We start from the raw sequence: 7,713 nt of genomic DNA, 5'->3' as shown, positions 1-7,713 counted from the left end.
AAAGATATAAACTTGCATTTGTGAGAAAAAATCAGAATTGCGAGGAAAAAAAGTCAGAATTGCGAGATATAAACTCGCAATTGTGAGAAAAAAGTCAGAATTGTGAGATATAAACTTGCAATTGCGAGAAGAAAAGTACAAATTGTGAGTTTATATCTCACAATTCTGACATAATTCGCAACTGCAAGTTCATAAAGTTGCAATTATCTTTTACATTTCTACAAGCTTCTGTATCCTGCTGACAAAAAAAAAAAAAACTTCTATTGCTTCACTATTTCTTATATCCCTCCCTGTTCTAGCGTGTACTATTGTAGAAAATGTTTGAAACTATGTATTTCTACCTTTAGATGAATCTTTTGTTGTACTCCTCATTTGTAAGTTGCTTTGGATAAAAGCTTCTTCTAAAAGAATAAATGTAAATTAATGAATGTAAATAAAACAGCAAGACACCTTATACGTGGACAGTGCCTTATTCCTATATTCTGTACCTTCACTAAAAGAGAACAAAAGAAGGTGGAAAGACAATAGATTTATTATTCTGTACTATGGGGGTCCCCAGGCTCTTACTGCAGGTTTTTATAATGGCTCTAAAGTCTCTGGCAGGCCCGTGTGACCCATAGGATGTGCTTTGTCAAATATTTAAGGGGCTTAAGGTGACATCATGGATCGTAATTATCTCAATTATTTAGTGTGCAGGGGCCATCGGCTCCCATGACATCATCAAGGCCCATCTCTGTCGTTATGCTGTTCATTTGGAAAATGCTGATAATTGGGCCACAGATGAGCATTGTCTTACAGTTAGAATAAACATGTGGTGTGCATTCAACAGTAGCCAACAGTGATGAAATATTAATGATGAATTAAAGCTCACTCACTCTGAACTGACAGCAAGGTAAATGTGTAACAAGAAAAAAGGCATAGAATTGTTAAGAATTGAAACAGAATAGTTTTTTTTTTTATGAGCAAGTAACATTAAATATTATAATATTAAATAGAATATATTGAAAAGTATAACTTTCAAGCTAAAATAAAACAATGCTAATATTTTTCTTACTTGTAAGGTGTGGTTCTGTTTTAGTTTAGATTTTTCCCTGTTCCTCCCTGTCATTGTTAATTGACCTAGTTTCCTGGGACACATCCGAAAACTGTAAAATGCTGCCTTCAGAGGATGCATTCCAAGGTAGGAAGGCATCAAGGCACATAAGAATCCAAATGTTAGCTTCACTTCCTGTCTCCTGAGATGCCTTCATCTGATCGATTTTTGAAGGCAGCATAGATGTATCCTTCACTGCCTTTGATTTCCCACAATCCTGTGCTTTCCATTCTGTGACAGTTGAGCTAAAAAAAATAAAGATTGCGATTGATGGTCACTTTTGATGTAATTTCTAGTGAGAAATTACTATTGTAGCAATTAAATATTTGCTTAGTTATCACCAAATCTCTCTCTATTTTGTTGTAGATAATTAAAGAGTTTCGCTTTCTAGACCTGGCGTGCCTCACCGCCTCACCACCTTTCCCGACCATTCACTGTGTGTTTTCTGTCTCGCCAGCATCAACAATGTTTGGTCCTTGAGGGAATTTTGTGGAGTGGGTGCTGGTGAATAATGGATCGGCGTTCACCGTCTTCCCCGCAGAGGACATCACCAGCCCCACTCCGGATCCAGAGCCCAGTCAGCCATCACCCTGATGCACGGATAGGATGCCAGAGCCCACCTAAGACGGAGAGCTCGAATCTACCGCAATGCATGAGTCAGCACCAGAGAGAAGGACTGAGCCAACCATTGCCCTGGAGCCCGAGCCTCACACTGAGTCTAAGCAGGTGCGTGAGTCAGCAACTGTGTGACGCCGTGGGAGTACTTGTGGAATTCGAGGGAATGGATGTAGACCACACTCCCAATGTTGAGGGTGAGCTGCTGCTGACCACTAGTTGTTATTTTGAGAGGATTGTGAGAGGATATTTCCCTTATTCTTCTGTCCCTGCCCAGCTCCAAGTCTCTTGTGTCTCCAGAGTTCCCACCTAGCCTCCCTCTCCTGCCTCCTCTTCCTATAACAGCCAGTTCCTCAGCCCCGCTTCCACTGGTTCCCTTCAGCCCTTCAGCCCTTCAGCTCCTCCTCTGAGTGGATTTACCTCGGGTCTTCCGGTCTCCAGCTCCGACCAGTAAAGAGGAACCCCCGGCTCCGCCTCCAGTCGCTGATCCTGTCACTCCAACTCGGCCTGTCGACCTATCGGCTCTACCTTGGCTCCTGCCTCCCTCGGCTCCACCAGACACCTTCGCCCTAATGGTTCCACTGGTTCCTCATCCCTCCTGCTTCGCCTTGGTCAGACATCACTCTGCCTGCACCACGGACTACCGAGCCGTCCACCGCGCTTCGTCTCTCCACCCCTTCGGCTCCACCTTGGCGCTCAGTCCCACCGGCTCCACCTCAGTCCTCTGGCACTCTGGGTTCACTTCGGAAGATGCCACTGTGGCTCCGCCTCGGCCTCCAGGACCTTCGATGTTGCACGGTCCAGGGCTCCACTTCCATCGGCTACATCTCCGTCAAGCCTCCACCATAGCTCCTCCCTCACTCGACTCCACCATGGGCTATCATCTTGGCTGTGTTCTTGGTCCCCGTCTGGCTTCTCCTTTTCCTGGCTCCTCCCACCATCAATGCCATTCTGGTTTCTCCTGCCACCACCTTTTGTTTCCTGCCATTCGCCTGCTCTACATTCTTCACCAGAGCCCCCAACCACCCTCCCTCCTCAGTTGGACTGTTACGGCACGAGAACACGCCTTCCAAGAGAGGGAAATAATAACAATTCTGTTTTGGTTTAGTTTCATGGTGTTTTAGTTTGGTTTTCCCTGTTCCTGTTTGCCTGTGTTCCCTGTTATTGTTAATTGACCTATCCTAGTGTGTGCCAGTTTGCTCCCTTAGTTACCGATAATTGCCACCTGTGTCAAATTGAGTTCTCTTGTTACCTCTTGTGTATTTATACCCCTTGTTCTGTTCAGTTCTTTGTCGGTTCTCATTTTTGTTTAAGTTGTTGTGCTATTGGACGATTTTTGGATTTATTCATTAAAGTGTGCGCTTTACTACAGCTCATAACATTACTGCGGTGATCTGGATGATTTCTAGTGCATTGTTAAGGGTTTTGGGTGGTTGCTATGCAGTTTGCTAGGGATATGATATGCATATTTTCTAATTGTCAGGATAAACCATCTAAGAACCAGGACATAGAAACTGTTGACAAGAATGCAAAAAATCCTTGGTGAAACTTGATTTATGCCTTTGTCCTTTCCTTCTCTATGACTAAACATTTAATGTGCAAGCGCAGAGCTCCAGAAAAGTGTGTGTCCAGCAGAAATAAGACTTTTATAAATGCCCATTTGACTGCACAGTCAGTCAGTTCACTGCGATTCAAAGATAGAAGGCACACTTCCATCTGAGACCTTTTTTTATCAGAAGGTACTTATGTCAGCTCAAACACATTTTGCTGAATATCTGCACACATATCTTGTTCTTATTATCTTTTTTTGCCCACTGAAGTGCCTTGAAACACACAGCATTATTAAATGTAATTTCCACTAAAACAGGAAGACAGGGCGAGACATATCGAGCAGCTCAGCCCCTTTTTTTAAAATAGCCAATAGTGTTTTGTTTTTTATCACAGTTCGGCCAGAACCGTTGAGCTCGGTAAAGCTGCAGTTTCCTCCTGAATTGTTCGCTATCCTCTATATAGTGCACTATGTGCCATTCACTATCTAGAAAATAGTAAATGTGTGAACAAATAACAGATTTTAGGCGCAGCTGATGTCGAAATCTGATGAAAAGCTGAAGTGCAGAGTCATTAAAAATCAATGATCCATTTTGGCAGAAATGAGAGAGAGACTGTAAGTTTTGAATGCTTATATTTTCTAAATGGGAATTTTGTCATTGTATTGGAACACACTACCTTATAGATAACAGTAAGGCTAACATATTCATACTAAAAGCCAGAAAACTTCAATTTTGATTTCATGGGGACTTTAAACAAGCATTATGTAAAATCCACATATGTTGCTTCAGTTGCTGTTTGTAGTTCAAATAGTACATGTCAAAACATGTAGAAAAAGGACCCAAAAGTGAAGGCTGGTTGCTGACATTATTTGAATGGCAAAATTATGATTGATCTATGTCAATCCACCCTCCCCCCTAACAGATATTTAATCGTGGAGCGACTGTTGCACTTAATATTCCCGCATCCCATACTAACCTTAGTCCCTACAAACTGACCCAGAATCAGCCATCCCTTCCCACTCATTAACTCTACGAACATCCCAAACCTTGCACTGGTCTGCGATGATTTTTACAACCGTGCTGTCAGTCAGGATAAATAGCTCTCCATCCCTGATTGTTAAATTATGCCCTCTATTATTCATCAATCTGTTCAGTGGCTGCATTAGAGGAGTGGGTAGGTATGACAGACAGACAGAGGGAGAGACGGGGGCAGCTCACAGGGGTTAAATGCAGGAGGGAAGTGGCAAGACACACTCACACTGATCCATTAGCTAATGGAAGCCTAAAGCACTGTCACTTAACCCCCTGTGTACCCATCATTGTCACACACACCTCCCAGCTGTGTGTGTGTGTGTGTGTGTGTGTGTGTGTGTGTGTGTGTGTGTGTGTGTGTGTGTGTGTGTGTGTGTGTGTGAACGTGTGCACATGGCACAGTTGAAGGTAAAAAAACAAAACAATATTCGTGTTTTAGTGCTTAAAAGACCTTTTGAAAATGATTGTCTCTCTACAAAAACATCCATGCACACAGCACTGGAACTAATACGGAGCAAGGAATATTGAACCCTAAATGAAAGCTTTAGCATAAGTTCTGCCGGGAAGACTCAACTGTTACGTCACTTTACCTTCTCATCTATCCAATCACATTCTAATACTCGTGGTATAAAAGATTGGTACTTACACACGTTTGAGTTCGCAGATGCTGACGCTTCCATTCACCTCCATCCTCCCCACCACCTCCAAGACGGATCCTTCCCTCCATCCTCCCCACCACCACCAGGATGGTCCCTTCCCATACCTCACAGGGGGTCGGCTGCGCCCCTGCCTTTGTCTTCAGGCAGGATATGCAGAGTCCGGACCCTCAGATTGCGAGCTACGGACGGGGCCTACGCCAAAGAACTTTATTGCTTGCTGGGCTGTTAATAAATGTATAATTGTCACAGTATTTATTCTCCCGAGTCTTTCTGGTAGAACTCAAAGTTACACTGCTACATTAAGTTACATTGATTCGCCAGTTGATGGTGACAAGAGGCTGTCTTTATTAGTGAATCATTTGAATCTCCACTCAACAATTTGTTCAAATACACTGATTTATTCAGGAACAAAACAAGTGTTTTTTTTTTTTTTTCTGTTTTTTTTTTTATGAACAAGTCATTTAATAACTCACTCAACTGATTAATTAAAAAAACAGAAGCATTCAGCATCGAAAAATGTAACTGCAGAGAGAGTAATTGAATCATCCACACAACTGATTCAACTGAACTCAAAAACATTGATTCATTCAGAAACTTTTACACTGAGTTGCTTTGCAAAATTCTTTAATTCTGACATAGCATCTTAAAACACTGTTTACCATAAGCGCAGATTTCTGTTTCAGTCATGGACATCAGAGAATCCAGACAAGTTAAAATGCTCCAGACAATCAGCTCAAATGAAAGGAAAAGACTATAGAAAAAAAGATAATTGGGGGATCATGTAAAACCGACACAGCCACTGAATTTCCACAGAGCTCAAACTGCTGTACAGTAAATGCACTGTGTGGTCAGTGGACTGACATTTTTCAAGCCAGTCAAATCAGTTCAGTTTATATATGCGAACATATCTGCTGATGACTGTAAATGTAAATGATGAATCAATTAAGTGCCAAATGCATTTTAATTTAAAAAAGAACCAGAGCCATCATTAACACGTTTAAGCGACAGTGGATATATTTTTTATGCCAGAAGGATATAATATATTAATGAACTAGAGTCATTAAAATGGTCCATATTACTAATAAGGGGCACTTAATTTCTGATGTGAATATAAATTGACTTCTACTCTTATTGCAGATTACAGGCTTGTGTGTGATCATGTGAAATGCAGTAGTCTGAACCCCTGCACTACAACAATTTCTTTATTCATATGTAATAATTGCTTTATTACAATGTCGTAAACTAATTTTTTAAAACAGCGGCATAAATGGGGAAAAAAAAACACACAAAGAATGAAGAGTCACAGACAAGAGGAAACTTTAATTAAATATTGTGAAAGTCAAAAAGTTATTTTACAGGTCAAAGGTAATTAAAAAATGATCATCTTTACAGTAGTTTCTTTTTATATTTTTCACCAGTAATAACTGCCCACTGAAAGTCCAGTCTACAACAAGTATGCAATCAACAGGAAAAATAGTAGCAGACTTCTTTTCAGTTTGGATGTGTGGCATAATATTCAATAAATCAAGTGACCACCAAATGATAGCTTTGCATTTGATACCCACTTAAATAATGGGGGAAAGCCTCGTAAGCTAACATAGTTGTTTAAAAATCCCAGAAATTCGAAACGCAGGGACTTGGGAAGTTTTGTGATGTGATGCACTGAAACAAGAATGGGATGAAACTCATTAAGACGTGACAGTGGAGAGGAGTGTCATGGAATGACATGAATATATAGCGAATAACTGTATAGACTCTTGTGCTGTTACTCCATAGTTGAACTTTTTTTTTTTCTACCCAAAGATATCTAAATAAATTCTTTTAAAAATAAATAAATAATGTAAAAAAAGAGAAATCTGCATTAAGACATTTGATTGTTGGTACACTTCCATGAGAAAACAAGGATTGTAGAATTATTGACAAGGGAGATAAAGGAAAAGATATGTGTATTATTTTCCTTTTGAAAAGGGGGAGGGGGGGGGGATTCCAAAGAAAAAAAAGAAAGAAAAAAAAATAGGGAGATATTACTGTATATTTGCTGAGCATCAAAACAATAACTATCCTTTTCTCTGGACCAAGTTCCAGAGAGGCAAAATTAAAAGATTATTATATTGTTAACTTGGTGAATATATTCTCAAACTTCATTGCATTAAAAGTACATATTATTTAACAAATCTTGCATTCTGAAACAAAATGGTATAACAACACATTTTCAAAAAAAAAAACAAAAAAAAAAAAACGAATGGACTAAAAAACGCGGTTGTTCTTTGACATACAAAATTACTATACACGTAAAATTCCAAAATCACATTTATGGACACAAATCGGCAGATGACAAAATTAAAACAGATCATCGCCAAACGATGAGCGAAAAACACACAAACATGAACAGTTTGAAGCATGTACAATTTCAAGCGATGCATACAATATTCTTATGGATATCCTACATATATCCCTTCGTGATCATTGAAACCTCAGAGCTAAAGTCAATGAGATCTGCTAAGTATGTCGTAAACATTATATCAGTGACACTAGGTTGTATAAAGCTGCCTTATGACTCCATTCTGATGTATAAATATATTTAAAACAATGACTTTGGCAAAATAAAAGAGAATTACAAAATCAAACATATTTATCAGTCTGTACAAAGCATACATCTAAAACCTAAGTAATGTCGTCTTCTAGATCTTTGATCATTCATGAGAGGGGTGCAGAGCTTTCACAGTGCCGACTATCCCGTAACATCCAAACCCCTCATGTCCCG

This window comes from Abramis brama (assembly GCF_963993115.1).
Source record: "Abramis brama genome assembly, chromosome: 15".
Taxonomy (NCBI): Eukaryota; Metazoa; Chordata; class Actinopteri; order Cypriniformes; family Leuciscidae; genus Abramis; species Abramis brama.
Note: the sequence above shows the minus strand (reverse complement) of the source record.